The sequence below is a fragment of the Capra hircus genome, chromosome 8, assembly GCF_001704415.2.
Source record: "Capra hircus breed San Clemente chromosome 8, ASM170441v1, whole genome shotgun sequence".
In the NCBI taxonomy this organism is placed as follows: Eukaryota; Metazoa; Chordata; class Mammalia; order Artiodactyla; family Bovidae; genus Capra; species Capra hircus.
In genome coordinates this window covers 67,130,704-67,151,513 of record NC_030815.1, presented here as the reverse complement: position 1 = coordinate 67,151,513, position 20,810 = coordinate 67,130,704, and the positions used below count along the sequence as shown (strand labels likewise).

Sequence of the window (20,810 nt, the reverse complement as noted above, 5' to 3'; positions counted from 1 at the left end):
ACCTATGTTCTTTCACTATATTTTGCCTAAGAGCTTATATAAAAGAAAGCATGTTGCACATACTCTTTTGTGTCTGGCTTATTCTACTCTGCATACTACTTTGCAGTTCATCCACACTGCAACTTGTATCAGTACTGCGCTCTTCTGTATTGCGAAATAGTATTCCTTTGAATGAATATACCATGGTTTGTTATATTCATTCAACTGCTGATGGACATTTGGGCTGTTTTCAATTTTTGACTATGACAAAATAAATTGCTATGAACATTTATATATAAATCTTTGTATGAACATATGTGTTTGTTTCTTTTGGATAAATACTTGAGTGAAATAGTTGGATCATATGGTAAGTGTATGATTAAAAACAGTTCAAAGTGATTGTGCTGTTTGGAGGGAATACATCAGACTAAAAAGGTTTTGACAGTGAAGGAAACTATCAACAAAATGAAAAGACAATCTAATGAATGGGAGAAGATTTGCAAACAACATATCTATTAAGAGGTTACCATCCAAAATACACAAAGAACTAATGCAACTCAAAATCAGAAAACAAACAATTTCATTAAAAAGTGGGAAGAAAAACTGAAAAGACATTTTCCCAAAGAAGATACATAGATGGTCAACAGACTTGTGAAAAGATGCTCAGTGTCACTAATCATTAGAGAAATGCAAATTAAAACCCACAATAAGATACCACCTCACACTTGTCCAAATGGTGATCACCAAAAAGACTAAAAATAACAAATGTTGGTGAGAATGTAGAGAAAAGAGAATCCTGTTTTTTTTTCTGTTGGGAATGTAAATTGGTGCAGCCATTGTGGAAAACAGTTTGAAGGTTCCTCAAAAAATTAAAAACAGAACTGCTGTATGATCCAGCAATTTCACTTCTTAATATTTACCCAAAGAAAACAAAAACACTGATTGTAAAAGACAAATAGCACCCCAATGTTTATTGCAGCATCATTTACAATACCCAAGATATGGAAGCAATGTAAGTGTACCTTAACATATGAATGGATAAAGAAGACGTGGTAAATATATACAATGGAATATTACTCTCAGCCATAAAAAATAATGAAATCTTGTCATTTTCAACAATAAAGATGGATCTAGAGGGTATCATACTAAGCGAAATGTCAGACAGAGAAAGACAAATACCATATGCTCTCACTATGTGTGGAATCCAAAGACAAAACAAAATAAAGGCAGACTTATAGATACAGAGAAAAGATAGAGGGGACAAGAGTGGCAGAGTGAAATAGGTGAAGGAGATTAAGAGGTACAAACCTCTGGTGATAAAAATAAATAAGCCTTAGGGATGTAATATACATCATAAGGAATATGATCAATAATATTTTGATAACTTTATATGGGGACAGATGGTTACCAGACTTATCGAGATGATCATTTCATAATGTATGCAAGCATCAAATCCTATTCAGTACACCTTAAATTCACATAATATTGTATGTCAACTGTATTTCAATTAGAAAACTAAAATAAAGAATACAAACAGAGTGACTGTGCTATTTTACATTCCCACCAGCAGCTGAGTGTTCCAGTTATTCCACACCCTCACAGATTCTTAGTAGAGTCAGTCTTTTTAATTCAGGATGTTTTAATAGGTGAATAGTATCTCATCATGATTTTAATTTGTATTTCTCTACTGATTAATGATATTAACATTTTTCCATGTTCTTATTTGCCAACAGTATATTCTTTAGTGAAATGATGTTCAAATCTGCCCCCGCCTTTTTTACTGAGTTGTTCAGGGATTTTATTATTACTTTTTAACAAATCTTCATAAATTCTAAACATAAACTTCTTTATCAGATTTCTGGTTTGTAAGTAAATGCTTCTAATCTATGGTTTGCTCTTTTTATTCTCTGAACAGTATATTTCAAAGAGCAGAAGTTCTTAAGTTCAATTCTTCAAGTTATTTTTTATAGATCATGCTTTTTACATAATGTCTAAGATATAGTTTCCTAATCCAAGATCATAAAGATATTTTTTGAGAAGTTGTGTCATTTTGGGGTTTATATTTGAATCTATGATCCATATTAATTTAATTTTTGTATATGGTAAAAGGAATAAATAGAAGTTTGTTACTGCTGGTGTTCAGGGGTGTTTTTGCCTATGGATATTCATTTATTCCAGCACAATTTGTTGAAAAGGCTAACTCTTCTCCATCAAATAAATTTCCATTGCACACTTGTTGAAAATCAATTGGCTATATATAGGTTGTGTATCTTTATACATACGTCATAGTGTCTTGGAGAAGGCAGTGACACCCCACTCCAGTACTCTTGCCTGGAAAATCCCATGGATGGAGGAGCCTGGTAGGCTGCAGTCCATGGGGTCGCTAAGAGTCGGACACAACTGAGCAACTTCCCTTTCACTTTCCACTTTCATGCATTGGAGAAGGAAATGGCAACCCACTCCAGTGTTCTTGCCTGGAGAATCCCAGGGACAGGGGAGCCTGGTGGGCTGCCGTCTATGGGGTCGCACAGAGTCGGACACGACTGAAGCGACTTAACAGCAGCAGCAGCATAGTGTCTTAATTGCTATAGCTTTATAAGTCTTAAAGTCAGGTAGTAACAAGTCCTCCAACTTTATTTTCCTTTTTCAAAATTGCTCTAGCCATTAAAATTCTTTGCCTTTTTCTCTGAACTTAAAAATCAGTTTGTCGGACTTCTCTGGTGGCGCAGTGGATAAGACTCTGCCTGTCAATGCAAGGGACATAGGTTTGACCCTTATTCTGGGAAAATTTCATATTCTGCGGAGCAAGTAAACTCGTGAGCTGCAACTACTGAACCAGCACGCCTGGAAGCTGTGCTCCATAACAACAGACACTCCAAATAAGAAGCCCAAGCATGGCAATGAAGGGTATTCCCCTACTTACTGCAACTAGAGAAAGCACAAGCAAAATAATGAAGACCTAGTGCAACTAAAAATAATTATTTTTTTTAATGGATCAGCTTGTCAATTTTTACACACACACAAAAGTCTTCTTGAGTTTGAGATTGTGTTGAACTTACAGATCAAGTGGGGAAAAAAACAGCATTTCAACAATGCTCAATCTTCCTATCAAATGGCATAGTGTTATCTTTCAATTTATTTGGTCTTCTTAAACATCTCTCAGGAGTTTTGTACTTTTCAGTGCACAGGTCAATTTTCTCAGATTTATCCCTAAGGATATCATATTTTGGTGCTAATTTAAGTGACATTATTTAACATTTTATTTCAATTTCTGAGTGTTTGTTACCGGTATACTGAAATAAATTGAATATTGTAAGCCTGTCTCATATCCTATAAATTTTGTAAACCAAATATTACTTCCTTAGCATTCTGGTATATTCCATAGGATTTCCTTGATAAATATGTATGCTGTCCTATGAAACAAAACTGTATTTACTTCTTCCTTCTGGTCTGGGTGCTTTTTATTTCTTTTTCTTGCATTATTACCTTGGCTAAATTCCCCAGTGCAGTGTTGAAAAGAAGTGGGGGAAGTGAACCTCTTTGCCTTTTTATTGACCTTAGAAGGAAAACATTCAGTCTTTCATTATTAGGTTTAATGCCTACTGTAGGTTTCTCACAGATGCCTTTATATCAGATTGGGGAAATTCCTTGCTATTCCTAGTTTGCTGAGAGTATTTATCAGTAATAGATGTTGGATTTTGTAATGCTGTTTCTGTATTTACCAAGATAATCATGTGGTCTTCATTTAGTCAATATGGTGAATTATATTGGCTGATTTTCAAATGTTAAGTCAAACTTTCTTCTCATTATCAGATGTATTTTCCTGTTCCTCTGCATGTCTCAATTTTTTTATTGAACACAAGACATTGTGATATTTATCATGTTGTTCCTGAATATGTTTATATTCTTATTAAAATTCTTGAGCTTTGTACTGAAATGCAGTTAAGTTAATTGGAAACAACTTGATCATTTTCATGTCTGGCTTTTAAGTTTTGTTAGGTGAGAACAGAGCACTGGGTCTAAGTCTAATTTTGACCTACTACAAAATCAAACCTTTCTGAGTATTGTACCCAAAGCCCCGTGAATTATGAAGCTTTTCACTCTGCTCTTGCAAGTTCCAGAGCTCTCTGCCCTTGGTGTATATTCTTCTAATCCATTTGGGTGGTTTATTCCCTGGTCTCGACTATTAATAATAGTTTCCTCTCACAAATGCATTCATCAGTACTTGGTCTCTGTGCCTATCTCCAAGTGCCTATCTCTAAGCTCTCTCCTCTCTGTACTCTGCCCTACCTATACTGCCCTTCTTAGTCTCCCCAGAACCCCCAGCTTCATCCCCTCAACTCAGCATCTGCCTGGATTCTCCTCTGAGCTTCAACCTGAAAACTCTCTCCAGCTAGGGCAATCATAGAGCTTGTCCTGCTTTTTCCCATCTCTCAGGAATGACTCTAATTTGTTACCTGATGTCATATGTGTTATTTCATATAATGTTTCATATATTTTGTCCAGTTTTTAGTTGTTTCAAGAGGAAAGGAGTTAACAGTGGGACACCAATCACACAGAAAAAGTAGCCGGTGCAGTGACAGACAGGAGGCAGCAATGGGGAACGGAAGGGACAGAGAGCTTGTGGCCACTGAAGGAGAGAGAACTGTAGATCTGATGATAAAAGAGGAAAACAGTCCACACACTGAGGCAATCACATAAATCCTCTCCCTTTCCCCAGTTCAATTCCAGAGAGTAAATAAAGGTAAGATGGAAAGAACCACTGGTTCTTTTACCAGCTCACCTTCAGTCGTGAGGGCGGCAGATAACAACCCCTCTCTGCCCCAAATCCTAGTGTCTCAGGTCACCTGCACAAAGAGAATGGATGAGCTTTGAATTCAAACAAAGTCTTTAAATAGAAATAAACACTTTGCCATAGTCCAAGCTACAGTTTTTCCAGTAATCATGTATGGATGTGAGAGTTGAATTGTGGTGTTGGAGAAGATTCTTAAGAGTCTCTTGGACAGCAAGGAGGTCATACCAGTTAATCCTAAAGAAAATCAACCCTGAATATTCATTGGAAAGACTGATGCTGAAGCTCCAATACTTTGGCCACCTGGTGTGAAGAGCTGACTCATTGAAAAAGACCCTGATGCTGGGAAAGTCTGAGGACAAGAGGAGAAGAAGGCAGCAGAGGATGAGATGGTTAGATAGCATCACCAAGTCAATAGACATGAATTTGAGCAAACTCTGGGAGATACTGAAGGACAGGGAAGCCTGGTGTGCTGCAGTTCATGGAGTCACAAAGAACCAGACACGACTTAGTGACTGAACAACAATAAACCAGAGCAACCAAAGTGACACTTTTTAAATAGCCAAAAAGTATGGAGTTGGACCCAGATACATTAAGGGAGCCCACTACCCAGTGGGAAACACGGCTTTGACAAAATACAACTTGGTAACTATTGAAGAAATATAAGTATTTCATGATTATACCTCAACAAGATAAAATGTCTCAATCAAACTGGTTATACATATATTGGTTCAAGTTCTTTAAGAAATAATATGGCAATCAATACATAAAGAGCTATAAACACATTTGTACCTTTTGACCAGTGTTGTGCTGGTAAGCCAGCTCTCCAAAAACAAAAATGAAAACAAAGCAAAACAAAAAAGCCCTGATTTGCAGCATTTTTCAATTTTTGTGGGGTACCTACTTGACTTACCACAGTTGATTTCAAGTCCCCGAATGCAGACTTGGGAAGAGATTTACAAAATGGACTCTTACAAGCTGGTTGGCCCAGCCTTTGATCCATCCCCTGGAAATTATCCCTAAAGAACATAATTCTTAAAAGAGAAAAAGAAGTGAGATGCACAAAGTTATCACTGGATATTTGCTTATGATAACAAAAAAAAACATGTGAACAATCTAAATTGTTTATCCCCTTGATGACATACTATGCAGTCATTAAAACAGAAAAAGAATGGAATAATACAGAGAATTATTTGATGTAATGTGAAGTGAATAAAGAAGAAAGCAAAATGTTATGTTCACTATGATTACACTGATGTAAAATATGTATGACTATGGCCAAAGTCTCCAGAATATGTGAAAAAAAACCCAAAAACTTATTTCGGTATAGCTTTGTGATAGAGAGTAATTTGTTATTCTTTTAAAAGGGGGCTTAACATTGCTATAATAATCTATTTTTTAACATAATGAGACAAAATCATCAATAGCTGACATAATCCCATCTTTACATTTGCCGACTTGGGTTAAACCAAAGATATCTGCAGAAATGGCTACAGCACTGCTCCAAAGGGTGTTGAGCATCATTGACAATCTGGTGAAGAAATATTTACCAGAATTCGTACAAAAGGAACCTCCAGGTTGAGACCTCCCAAAGGGCAAGAGTGGGTCTGTTTAACTGCAGATCTTTTGTTACTGGCTATCCGAAAATGTAGGCTCTTGCCTAGTAGCCCTTTACTCACTCAGCCTTTAATCTCTCCTCTGAATAACTGTTGAAAAAACATTTTAAACCATTTAAAATGGCGCCAAGTCACTAGCTTGTCTGGGGCACTGAAGTGTCTCTTTCTGGCCCTAAACATACAAATTTCTATCCATTCAAATCAGCAAAAGTTAAGTGAGTCCTGATTCATCACCAGACCCTGGCTACACTCTGAGGACATGGTAAAGGATAAGGACTCAGTTCCTGCCTTTTAAAGAAGCCTGGTATTGTAAAACAGTCACGGAAAATAGGGAGACCATTGGGGTAAATGCTGTTGCATTTAGAAAGTTTATGGGTCCCTTTGCAGAACTATCTCCCAAAGAGCCTCAAGAAACCTGGTGCCCTTCCATGAAGCCTGCCCCAAGTCTATTAACTTCTCAAGCTTCCTTCTCCATCTAGGCTCCCTTTGCCCTTTGCCAAGTTCTGACCATTCCCTGTTCCATCCTGTTCCAAGGCAAATCCAGCCGAAAAGACTGTAGCTTTCTCAGCCTAGCTTTGGGTTCCCAGGCCACCCTGCCAGCTGGCAGGGGCTTCCTCACCCCACTCCCCTTATCTGCTTCCTCCAAGCAGAGCAGGTAGTAGTGACCTGGTAGCAGGGAAAGCCCTCATCATATGCAGACTCAAAACTTACCAGAGAGACACAGGAGTCTCCTGCCACAGGGGCAATGAGTAGAAAGAGACAGGAGCTCCACGACTCCTAGAAACCACGGGGGCTCTCCAAATGAAAATACCCAAAGAGAAGAACACAAGTACTGATTTCCAAATCAGAGGCTGAGAAAAGAAAAGGAACATGGTGATGCCCTTACTGAAGGCATTTAGTTCCTAAGTTGTGAGCTTGAGTTTCTGTGGTCCTCTTCTTTCCTCTGCCCATCCCAGCCTAAGTCATTTAGGCATCTTCCCAATCCTCCAAGGGTCTAGAAAATGTAAGTTGAAGACTCTCTGATGGGGATTAGAAGTGATGAAAATAACAGTTATTCAACACCAGAAAATAACAGAGGTTGAGTTAAGAGAGAGACATAAGGGGAAACATAGTGTTTGAGTGGATAACAAGGCAAAGCATTGAACAGATATGCTGAAACTGAAGGGCCAAGTCAAAGTTCCTCAAATGCACACACTGTCCTCAGATACATGCAAAGAAATGTTTATATCACCATCTTATAACTTCTTCCTCAACTACTTCTTCTCCTAGAATGTTCCCCAAACTATACATTCTTCAGAAAGACTAAGGGATGTTAGATAAGACAAGTTGCTGTGGAAACTGATCTTCAAGTCTGAACTGCAAATGAACAAAATATACAAAGAATGAGTCACAGCAAACTCGAATGTGTAGTCACTCAAAGTTAACACATTCAAACGCTAAGTTCCCTGTACTTGCACTGAGTTTGGTAAACCAAGTGAAGAACTCATTGCAAGGTACTTGTAAAACATTCAGAGTTGAATAAATGGACTTCACTTAGATGGAGAAGAAAGCAAAACTGGTTCCTATGGAAACCAGCTTTTATCTGTCTAGGTTATCTGAAGTTGGGGAACACCAATTCTAATGGTCTTCAATGACCTTAAATGGTACTACAAGTGTGGATAGAGTTTATCTACTGAATATAAAAGGACTTATTTTTACATTTGTGCCATATCACAAGTATTTTATAGCAGCTATACAACAACAAGGCAAGATATTCTCTGGGCATATTTAAGGTAAGTCAAAAGACCTTCCTGCTTTATTCCATCTCCTACAACTATAGGGTCACTGATCGTTGTACCAATGTAATGTGTGTTATCTTTCAAGTGCTCACTTGTGTTGTTTTTGTACATCTTAAGCAAAAAACATTCAACTTCTAGGCCAGGAATTAGATACTGCAGAATAGTTGTTGAATTCTTGCTATGTGTTATATGCTTTGCATGCATTCTGTCAATTCATCCCTCTAAATACCCTAGGAAATAAGTGCTGTTGTTATTCCCTATTTTCCATATAGAAAACTGAAGTCCAACAACCTACCCAAGCTTTCACAGTTGATAAGTTGTAGAGTTGAACTTGAATTTAGGGCTTTGTGAATCTATCTCCCTAGAACCCATAGATAGTTCCCATCTGACCAAATAATTTCTCACATTTATTTAACTTTTTATTTTGTGTTTGGGTACAGCTGATTAACAAACAGAGTTGTGATAGTTTCAGGTGAACAGCAAAGTGCCTCGGCCATCCATGTACACGCATCCATTCTCCCCCAACCTCCCCTTCTATCCAGGCTGCCACATAACATTGAATAAAGTTTCATGAGCTATATAGTGGGTCCTTGTTAATTATCCACTTTATTTATTTTTAATTATTTATTTACTTGTTTACATTTATAAATTTATAAATTATTTATTTGTAAATCAGTTTATTATTTATTTCCTTAGTTTTGGCTGCATTGGGTCTTTGTTGGTTTGCGCAGACTTCCTCTAGTTGCCGTGAGCGGAAGCTACTCTTTGTTGTAGTGCACAGGTTCTCACTGAGGCGGCTTCTCTTGTTGTGGAGCATGGGCTCTAGGTGTGCAGGTTTCCATAGTTGCAGCACGCAGGCTCAATAGTTGTGATATAAAGGCTGAATGGGTGTGGCTCACAGGCTTAGTTACTCAGTGGCATGTGGGATCTTCCCAGACCAGGGGTCAAACCCATGTCCTTTGAATTAGCAGGCTGATTCTTATCTGCTGCACCATGCCACAGGGAAGTCCAAAAAAGATCATCTTAATAGTGAATGATGGTTTATTAATTTCAATATCTGCTCTAGAATGATTGGAATTTCTCCAGGAAACAAACTCCTAGAAGACTTGTGAGCAGGAATTTATTCAAGAGTCCTTTTAAACATATACCCTAAGCTTAAAGCTCAACAGTCAGAAAATGAAGATCATGGCATCTGGTCCTATCACTTCATGGCAAATAGATGGGGAAACAGTGGAAACAGTGTCAGACTTTATTTGGGGGGCTCCAAAATCACTGCAGATGGTGATTGCAGCCATGAAATTAAAAGACGCTTACTCCTTGGAAGGAAAGTTATGACCAACCTAGATAGCATATTCAAAAGCAGAGACATTACTTTGCCAACAAAGGTCCGTCTAGTCAAGGCTATGGTTTTTCCTGTGGTCATGTATGGATGTGAGAGTTGGACTGTGAAGAAAGCTGAGCACTGAAGAATTGATGCTTTTGAACTGTGGTGTTGGAGAAGACTCTTGAGCGTCACTTGGACTGCAAGGAGATCAAACCAGTCCATTCTAAAGGAGATCAGCCCTGGAATTTCTTTGGAAGGACTGATGCTAAAGCTGAAACTTCAGTACTTTGGCCACCTCATGTGAAGAGTTGACTCATTGGAAAAGACTCTGATGCTGGGAGGGATTGAGCGCAGGAGGAGAAGGGGACGACAGAGGATGAGATGGCTGGATAGCATCACTGACTCAATGGACGTGAGTCTGAGTGAACTCCAGGAGTTGGTGATGGACAGGGAGGCCTGGTGTGCTGTGATTCATGGGGTCGCAAAGAGTCAGACACGACTGAGCAAGTAAACTGACTGACTGAACTGAAGTAAGTGCAAGAATAAAGACTGGACTGAGCAACTTCACTTTCACTTTTCGTTTTCATGCATTGGAGTAGGAAATGGCAACCCACTCCAGTGTTCTTGCCTGGAGAATCCCAGGGACGGGGGAATCTGGTGGGCTGCGGTTTATGGTGTTGCCCAGAGTCGGACACGTCTGGGCAGCGGCAGCAGCAGAGAGAGCAACTGAATTGTAGTGTGGTTTAGGGCTCCCCAGGTGGCGCTAATGGTAAAGAACCCACTTACAATGCAAAAGACATAAGGGGAGAAGGTACAACCCCTGGGTCAGGAAGATCCCCTGTAGGAGGAAATGGCAACCACTCTAGTATTCTTGCCTAGGAAATTCCATGGACAGAGGAGCCTGGTCCATGGGGACATAGTCCAGGGGATCACAAAGAGTCAGACATGACTGAAGTGACTTAGGATGCATAACACATGGTTGCAAAAGACTTCACAGTTCTTCCTCTGAGCAGCTATGGAATTGCGATGGCCATTCTGAATTGAGTCAGTGGGTCGAGGTTTTGTACTCTGATGTTCAGCAGCTATAAATGATGAGTTGGCATCCCTTGGGTGAGTTCATTCCTGGTCGTTGGGCTACAGAGAGGAAGCTGTACTAAGGTTCTTTTATCTGCTACAGTTGGTGTTATACTGTCGGCTTCTCCAGTATTCATTCTCATCCACCATTGTATCTGTGGGCTCCTGACTTCTTCCAGTAATCATGGAACTGGGCTTTCTGCTCTTGTTCTTCACCTCCCACAGCCCCTAGTTCTAAAGACTAGGAGGTTCAGTATTTCAGCTCTAGAAGATTTGATGTCTGGTGAGGAGGGCCTACTTCATAGGTGACCGTCTTTTCACTGTAACCTCACAAGGCCTGCTGGTCTCAGAGAGTCTCCTGGAGAGGTGGTGGGAGGTCTGCTGAAACCCCCTTAGAAAACACAGACTCTGGAGCAGCCACTCTTGAAAGTTCTTTCTTGCAAGAAAGCCCTGGGCATGCGTTCATGCTAAGCCGCCTCAGTCGTGTCTAATTGTGTATGACCCTATGGACTGTAGCCTGTCAGGCTCCTCCGTCTGTGGGATTCTCCAGGCGAGAATACTGGAGTGGGTTGCCATGCCCTCCTCCAGGGGATGTTTCCGACCCAGGGATTGAACTTGAGTCTGATGTCTCCTGCATTGGCAGACAGTTTCTTTACTACTAGCACCACATGGGAAGCCCCCAAGAATATTGCAGTGGATTGCCATTTCCTTCTCCAGGGGATCTTCCTAACCCAGGGATTTGAACTGGGTCCCCCTCATTGCAGGCAGATTATTCACTATCTGAGCCACCAGGGAAGCCCAAGAAAGCCCTATCCATTTTAAATATAGCTGTGTGTACATGTCCATCCCAAACTCCCTAACTACCCCTTCCTTTCATCCTTCCCTCTGGCAACCATAAGCTCATTCGCGAAATCTGTCGAGTCTGTTTCTGTTTTGTAAGTTTGTTTGTATCATTTCTCTTTAGATTCCACATGTAAGGGATGTCATACTATAATTCTCCTTCTCTGTCTGATTTCACTCAGTATGACAATCTCTAGGTCCACATATGTTGCTGAAGATGGCATTATTTCATTCTGTTTAATGGCTGAGTAATATTCCATTGTATATATGTACCACAATTTTAACTGTTCCTTCTCCTCAATTCTTACTCTGTGGCTGAGAGGGATTGAGTTTATTCTTAATTTATTAAATTGTGCACTTATTCCACAGTAATATATTAACCAAATGCTTTCTCAATGCCAGGAACTCACTAAAAAACAAAAAGAAAGAAGACATGGTTCATGCCCTCAGAAAACTCCCAGTCTAATAAGAAGACAAAAGTAGTAAACAGTTTAACTCATTTTTTTCTCCCATTGAAAATAAATTGGACTATTAGGATCAACTTACAGATGTCAATCATTTTCTGATGGGCGGATCCATATTGTAGGCAAGGGACACATACCGGTCAGTAACCACGGCGATAGGCACATGTCCAAGTGGACCTCTCCTTCTCTATGGTACCAGAAAGTAATAGCAATGTCAGGCACCAGAGATATTAGCCTCCCTATATTTTTGATACCTTTACCCAGGCTTCCTTGGAAGTAAGTTGTATCTAAGACTTCCTTTATGTGACTAGAGCTGGTCTTTGCATGCATGCTCAGTCACTTCAGTTGTGTCCAACTCTTTGTGACCCCATAGACAGAATCCCACAGGCTCCTCTGTCCATGGAATTTTCCTAGCAAGAATACTGGAGTGGTTTGCCATGCCCTCCTCCAGGGGATCTTCTCAGCCCAGGGATAGAATCCATGTTTCCAGCATCTCCTGTATTATAGGCAGACTCTTTACTACTGAGCCACCAGGGAAGCCCAGAACTAGTCTTTAGTCATTTTCAATTTAATTTTGACCATCACCACCCCATTATACCTTACTGTACCAACTCCTACCCAACCCCATGTATTTTGAGGCTGCCTTATCATTGTAGCCATCTTTCCACCCATTCATTCATGCAACACTATTTATTATGATTCCATTATATGACAAAATTAATGACTCTGTCCCTTCTTTCAAGCAATAAAAAGAAAAAAAAGAATGCAAAAATAAAATACCTAAATTCAATGATAGAAAGGATTCAGATAACTGTAAAATGAGTATAAAAACACATTTACCAGTGTTCTGTAATTTTCAGTGTAAAAGTTTTTCATCACCTTGATTAAATTTACTCCTAAATATTTCCTCCTTTTTGTAAATGAGATTGTTGTCTTGATTTTTTTCTCGAATAGTTTGTTATTTGTGTATAGAAATATAACTGATTGCCATATGTTGATTTTATATCCTGCAACTTGGTTGAATTTGCTTATTTAGTCTAAAAGAGTATTTTTGCAACATCTTTAGGCTTCCTGCATGTAAGCTCTGCAAACAGATCATTTTTGCTTCTTTTTTTTCTGATTTGGATGCCTTTTATATCTTTTTCTTGTCAAATTTATTTGGCTAGGATTCCAAGTATTACGTTACATAAACACAGCAAGAGTAGGCATTCACACCTTATTCTAGGTATATGTTTTTACACTAATAATTATAATGATAAATAAGGAGGGAAGGAGGAAATTTCAGAGGTGATCAATATGTTTATGGCATATTGTGATAATGGTTTCATGGATGTACACTTACTCCAAAACTCATCATGTTGTATACATTAAACATGTAAAGTTTCTGTATGTCAATCATGCTTCAATAAAGTGGTTTAAAAACACACACATTCACATATAGGTTTAAGTGACTAAATAATACTAGGAGTATTTGCTTTTTAAAAGAAGGCTGCAGAAAGCAAGACATCCTTAACTTTAGGGGAAGAAGTGTCCACAGCATGATAACTAGGCATCATTGAACGATTGACATGACTTGGGAGATGCTTGGGAGTAGCAACCTTCCCAGTAATAGTCAGCTTTGGCAAGACAAAAAGACTGACATCTAGCCCTAACAATCACAGATGTTTTTATTCTCTTTTTCCTTCTCTACCAGCCTGAGAAGTATTCAATGTCCAGTTGAGGAACGACAGAGGCATTTTGTCCCTGGGTCAGATGAAAAGGTCTCTTTTGCCCCAAAGCCTCTGAGGACCAGCCTTCTTTCAGGCTCCATCCTCCACACTCTCACTGGTCTCATCTGGCTTCGTGGCCTCTTTCCCTGAGTATTTGCAGGCCCTGGGGCTTGCTCTTTGGTCATCACAAATGACTAAAACCCAAGAGAGCAGCTTGAGTAATTGGCCTTAACAGCACACCACCTGTGGCCTGTATAATTTTTGTGCTTCATCTTGCCTTCCCCCACTTTTCAGGCCTCTCTCACTTGGAAGTGATTTCTGAACCACCCCTGAGTGTGCGGCAATGCCCAGGAGCTGGAGGGGGGAGGGGTCATACCTTTTTCCTTCTCCTCAACTATATGTTACTGTGCCTCACTCCCTACATTTGTTACCTCTGAAACTCCAACCAGACTCTTGCTTAGTTTAAACTCACCCCCCATGCCAGCTCCACTTCTCTCCCTGACTCCATACTGCTTCCTCATTTGTAGGCATTTCCATCTGAAAGGGGGAGGGCTTTTTTCCTTTTTCTTAAAAAAAAAAAATCTTCTGAGTTGGAAACACTGCAGATTGTAACTATAGTGATGCATCAATCACGTAGCAATAATTGCACAGCACAGGGTTTCCTGTTAGGGCTGAGCTACCTGCCAGAAAATGGCAGCAATCAGACTATTGGCAGCAGACAATCAGGCATCATTTGTAATTCTTTATGGCTGCATGTTTCCCAGTCCAGGAATTGGATGCTAATCAATCAGTTGTCATGGCAACCCAGCATCACACAGCTATCAATACAGAAAAAAAAGACAGGAGAAATTACAAGGGCAGTGAGTGCCATCGCGCCTAGGAGGAAGTGCCAGGTGACCTCAGTAGGTGTCAATCCATGGAAAACAGGATTGAGAAAGAACCTGAGACCCCAAGGGTAAAAAAAAACATCAGAGCTGGTCCAGGGAAGATCTGTTGTCTCAGGTCTCAGCCACAAGAGTAGAAGCAAATGGGTGATTTGGGGGTCATCTCATTGTCCTTGGATACCAGCTGGGGTTCCAGGGCCAGGATATAGACAGCTAGTTTGAAGGGGAAAAAAGACAAGCACTAGTGATAGAGGAGAAAGGAAGATCAATCATTCAATCAGACAGTAAATGTTTACGGAGCATCCGCTACACATGAGGCCCTTCAGATGACAGATACTAACTCATCTGGCCCACCCAACATAGACAGCAAAAGCCATCCAGGACCCAGAGCATCTTTCGTTGTGCCAGAGGATTGGTAAATATTTAAGTAAGGTTGGAGAGCGAATCAGAAATGGGGACAGCCAGCGGGGCCCAGCATTGTGAAGGGAATGGATCAAAACCACGTTCCAGGACTGAGCTAAAAACATGCCTACCTACCATGTTGTATTAAATCCCAACAACATGAGGCAGGTTTCATAATTTCTGTCAAACAGCTTAGGAAGTCCCAGCACAGAATGGTTGTGTAAGTTATCCAACATCACACAGCTAGAAAGGGCTGGGACAGGACTGAACTAAAGGTCAGGTCTATTCTTCACCCAACAGCCTATGGACAATGACACCTCTGCAGCTGGGAATTTAGGAAGACTGGATTCACTCAGACTCTCACGAGTTCTGAAAGCCATACAGAAAATCCAAAGACAAGATTTAGTTCAAGACAGATTTATAAGTGGGCTTCCCTGGTAGCTCAGCGGTTAAGTATCTGCATATAATGGAGGAGCCACAGGAAATGTGGGTTTGATCCCCAGGTCTGGAAGATCCCCTGGAGGAGGGCACGGCAACCCACTCCAGTATTCTTGCCTGGAGAATCCTATGTACAGAGGAGCCTGTTGGGCAGCACATTTATAAGTGGCTTTGCTGATAATTCAGAAGCCTCCTCCAGAGATAGAAGTTCAGCTTGGTGAGACCCTAAGGAAGTCATTTTCTCTCTTGTGTTCTCAATTTCCTTTTCTGTAAAGTGAAAGTAAGAATTCCTTTGAAGGGACTTTCCTGGTGGTGCAGCGGCTAAGATTCTGAGCTCCCAATGCTAGGGGCCTGGGTTTGACCCCTGGGCAGGGAACTAGATCCCATATTCCACAACTAAGACCAGACACCACCAAATAAATAAATATTAAAGGGAAAAAAGATGGTGATGCCCAAATGAGATAGTGCCCACAAATGCTCTTAGGAGAGTTGCTGGCCCAGAGCACTTTTCCATTCCTTCCTCAACTCTACTTGGGGTACCCTCGATCGAGTCTGCACAGAACAGTTCCCTTGAGTGGGGTTACAGTTTGTTGTAAGTAGATTCTTAAAGTTTCCAGATGCCACAAGAACAAGTGAGGACTTGCTGGCTTCAACATCCTTAACCTCAGGCCCTATATTAGGGTTCTGAGAGTCCCTTGAAGAGGAAGGAGATCAAACCAGTCAATCCTGAAGGAAATCAACCGTAAATATTCACTAGAAGGACCGATGCTTAAGCTGAAGCTCCAATACTTTGGCCACCTGATGCAAAGAATAGACTCATTGGAAAAGACCCTGATGCTGGGAAAGATTGAGGGCAGGAGGAGAAGAGGGCAACAGAAGATGAGATGGTTGGATGGCATCACTGACTCAATGGATATGAGTTTGAGCAAACTTTGGGAGATGGTGAAAGACAAGGAAGCCTGGTGTGCTGTAGTCCACCGGGTTGCAAAGAGTCAGACACAACTTAGGGACTGAACAGCTGAAGAAAGAGAACAGATAGATAGGTAGATTTATTATAAAATTGGCTCACACAATTCAGAAGCTGGGAAATCTCACTACCTGCCACTTGCAAGCTGAAGACCCAGAAAAGTCAGTGGTATAATTCAAAGTCTGAAGGCCTGAGATCCAGGAGTGCCAAAGCTAGTATAAGATCAATGTTGCAATGGAATAACACTCAGCCATAAAAAAGAGATTTTGCCAAATGCAGCAACATGGGTGGACCTCGAGGGTATCATGCTATATGAAAAACAAACAAGACTTACAGATATTGAGAACATAACTAGTGGTTACCAGCAAGGAGAGGGAAGGGGGAGGGGATTAGGAGGTACAATAAGTATATATAAAATAAGCTACAAGGATATCTTGCACAGTATATATGTGTGTGTGTGTGTATATAAAGTCCATGCCTAATCTCTTTTTTTAATTGAAGTATAGTTGATTTATAATATTGTGTTAGTTTCAAGTGTACATCACAGTAGTTCATTTACATATATGGTGGTTTAGTCACCAAGTCATGTCCAACTCTTGTGACCCCATGGGCTGTAGCCTGCCAGGCTCCTCTGTCCATGGGATTCTTGAGGCAAGAATACTGGAATGGATTGCCATTTCCTTCTCCAGGGAATCTTTCCCACCCAGGACTCAAACCCAGGTCTCCACATTGCAGGCAGATTCTTTATCAACTGAGCTACAAGGGAAGCTCATTTACATATATATATATAATTATATGTGCATACAAATATATATGGGCTTCCCTGGTAGATCAGCAGTAAAGAATCTTCCTGCAATGCACAAGATGCCAGTTCAATCCCTGGGTCAGGAGGATACCTTGGAGAAGGGAATGGCAACCCATTCCAGTATCCTTCCCTGGGAAATTCCATAGACAGAGGAGCCTGGCAGGCTACAAGGGTCGCAAGAGTTGGACATGGCTTAGCAACTAAATCACCGTAAGTATACATATCTATATCTATAAAATCCTTCAGATTCTCTTCCCTTATAGGTTATTACAAAATATTGAGTATAGTTTCCTATGCTATACAGTAGGTCCTTATTAGTTATCTATTTGATACATAGTAGTGTGTTATATGAAAGGAGAGACAAACCAGGATGTTAGGATTAATATAGCCAGTATTTTATGATTACTATAAATGGAGTTCAATCTGTTAAAAAGCATGAATCACTATACCACACACCTGTGACATATAATATTGTACACCAACTATACTTCATTTAAAAAAGAAGAAGAATATAATATTTCTCAACTTCCACATCTGAGATGCAATGCTGGGAATTCCCATGCAGTCCAGTGGTTAGAATTTGGCATTTTCACCCCCATGGCCCAGGGTTCAATCCCTGGTTGGGGAACTAAGATCCCACAAGCTGTGCTGAGTGACCTAAATAAATAAATAAAATGTTTCTCATGTTTGTTTGACCTCTAAACTGGTGGCTGGCTGTTTTTGTTTCTGTCCCTGAGCACTTCCAAAGGCTTATGTTCCAAGGATCAAACTTTAGAAGACACTGAATGAAACACTGTCTGAGAGGCACGCACTGTTCGCAGTGGCAACAACCGAAAATCACCTGGGTGTGTGTCGCAAGTTGCAGCCAATCTGTTCTCCTTCAGAAAATTCTAAGCAGCCTATAAAGAGCAGGGAAGGCCCATGAGTGTTGGCATGGAAAATCTCCAACATGTTTCATTATGTGCAAAAAGCAAGGTACAAACTTCCCAAAATGGTCCCATGTGTGTCCATATGCCTGAGCGCAGGTGGAGGTGAGCTGACACAAGGATGTATAATATACGGAAGCTGAGCTGACACAGGGTGTATGTGAAAGTGTGATAATGCACAGCTCATTTCTAACACATTTATAAGGAGCTCTTCATGGAGAATTCCTTGCAAAGAATCACTGAAGGTGAGCATAGAAGGCATTTTACTTCTTATTTTATACCATTAAGTACTGTCAAAATTCATTTTCACCAGCTCATTATTTTTATAATTAAAAAGAAAACTAAAAAGGTCTCTAAAAGCCTTGTTAGCTCAACTTCTATAATTTTGTGGTTTCTTGAGCCCCAAATTAAGCCTGGCTTCTTGAAGAGAAATGGTCAAAGCTTACACCCTTGGATTTCCCAGAGTGCTGACTCTTCTATAATTTTCCAGCCTGAGACTGCAGGCAGAGCTAGATACATACACTCCTGGGAATAACCGGCCCCTTTCCTGTGTGTGGGGGTCGGGGGGAACCACACTTATGGGCTGCATCTGAGTCTCCAGAGGAGGAAGGAGCCCAGCCAAGCAGTAAGACTGGAACTTGGAATCCCACTGTAAGCAAACACTAGCAGGCAAACCACGTGTGTGTGTTTCAGTCGCTCAGCCATGTCCAACTCTTTTTGATCCCAAGGAACTGTAGCCTGCCAGGATCCTCTGTCCATGGGATTCTCCAGGCAAGAATGCTAGAGTGGGTACCCATTCCCTTCTCCAGAGAATCTTCCTGATCTAGGGATTGAACACAGGTCTCCTGCATTGCGGGCAAATTCAAACCATATCTGAGTACAAAATCCCAGAGTCCAAATTCATGTGCGTTGGAAATATGGGCCCACAGAGGAAAAATATGAAACCCAAAGGAGTGAAATGAAAACAAACTGAGTCCCAGGTCTCAGCTCTGGGACTCCTGATTCTGAGTCTGGGAGAATTTTCACCACATGACCTTGACTTTCTAAAAAATGAGGAGGGCATTCCACCCTGTGCTGCCCACATGGAGACAAGAGGAGATTCCTGGCTTCAAGAATGACCAAAGCACAATTGGGACCTTCCCAGCAGTCCAGTGGTTCAGACTCCGCGCTTCTACTGCATGGGGCACAGGTTCAATCCCTGCTTGGGGAACTAAGATCCAGCATACCAACTCACATGGTCAAAGAAAAAAAAGGGAATGACCAAAGCTAGACACAGTGGACTGAATAAAGTTCAACTAGAAAAGGTAAAGCCAAAATTGGCGGGGCGGGGGCAGGGGTGGTGGTGAATCTATTTAACTAATTTAACACAAATCAGAGATCAACATAAATGTGTACCAACCGGTAAAGGAAACTGGCAAGAACTATTTCACAGGTTGCCTTTGGTATCTACTCTGAACACCTGGGAGGGATTAACTTCTCAGCCTAGTGATACATCATAAACTTACCAGTAACCATGAAGCACAAGGATGGTATAAGTGGAGAAGGAACTTTTCCACCAAAGTTAAATGTCTGAAGGCCAGAAGGTCTTTGTTTAGTGCCAGAACTTCTGTATATGTTTACAGTGCTTCTGGAAGTCTTTATAAGCAGCACTATACGCCTCCTTACCTTGTTAAACAGGAAGTGCTGCCCATCAGTTAACCTTTTCCTTCCATTTCTTGTTTGTTTTACTTTCAGAAAAGAAGTCCTTTTTCTGAGTTTCTGTACAGAGAGGCCCTTGGAGCTGTTGAGATATAATAGCTCTGCCCCCTTGGCTTCTGGTCCTTGTGTTTGTACTCTGTGTAGGTTTTACAAATCTTGATTAAAGGGACACTCTAGAAAGAGTGAGGAATAAGATCCAAGGGGAAGGGGATGCATGAAGACTTAAAGGGTACTTTCTCTTTTGACTCTATGAATTTCTGAATGGTTCCATTTCTTTTCTCTTCTTCGCAAGTTGTTTTCACAACAAATAGTTTGTTATTTTTGTTATCAAACAAACAAAGGCTCTGGTGAGCAAAAATGAGAAAACGCCACCTGTTACTTCATTGGATAGGAGCCTGGGGATATTTGAGGTTGTTATTATTGCCATTTTAGATGAGAAAATCAAGTCCCAGAGAGGCTTAATGAACCCATCCAAGGCCCTCCAGGGAGTTAGGTGTAGAACAAGGGCATGAACTTGGGTTGTTCTGGTTCCTAGGTCCCCATGCCCTCCATTTGGTGGCATGGCCCCTGGCAGTCAGTGTGTTTTCCATGAGAGTCAGTTCATCTCTGTGTCTGTCTGTCTCGTTTCCCCACCGTCATTGCACCTGCTCCTAGCGACATCTGCTCCCTTCTAAATTTGCTGTTCCTACTGTAACATGGGCTGGAACATCAAACATCAACTCTCTTTGAAACCTAATATAGGAGGAAAGTAGTGTCCATCTGTGTGCAGGACTGAGGGGTTTCTTCTCTTAAAGATGTAAGCCTGGGACTTCCCTGGTGGGCCAGTGGCTAAGACTTTGCACTCTCAATGCAGGGGGCCCAGGTTCAATCCCTGGTCAGGGAACTAAATCCCACATGCCACAACTGAGAGTTTGCATGTCACAACTAAAGACCCCACGTGGCACAGCAAAGATCCCATGTGCTGCAACTGAGACCTGGCACAGTCAAGTTAATTAAGTAACATTTTTAAAAAAGACGTGAGCCTTAGTGCACGGTCACTGTGGTGATACTGCCTGCTCTGGAGCCCCTTCCCTTCCTTCCTCATCCCGCTCCTCTTCCAAGGAGCTGATGGAAA

The 20,810-nt window shown here is 40.9% G+C and overlaps 1 non-coding gene across 1 annotated transcript; it reads left to right on the top strand.

The window, feature by feature from the left end:
- On the top strand, positions 20,507 to 20,579 carry TRNAE-CUC. Its single transcript has one exon. It is a non-coding gene; the product is annotated as a tRNA-Glu (tRNA).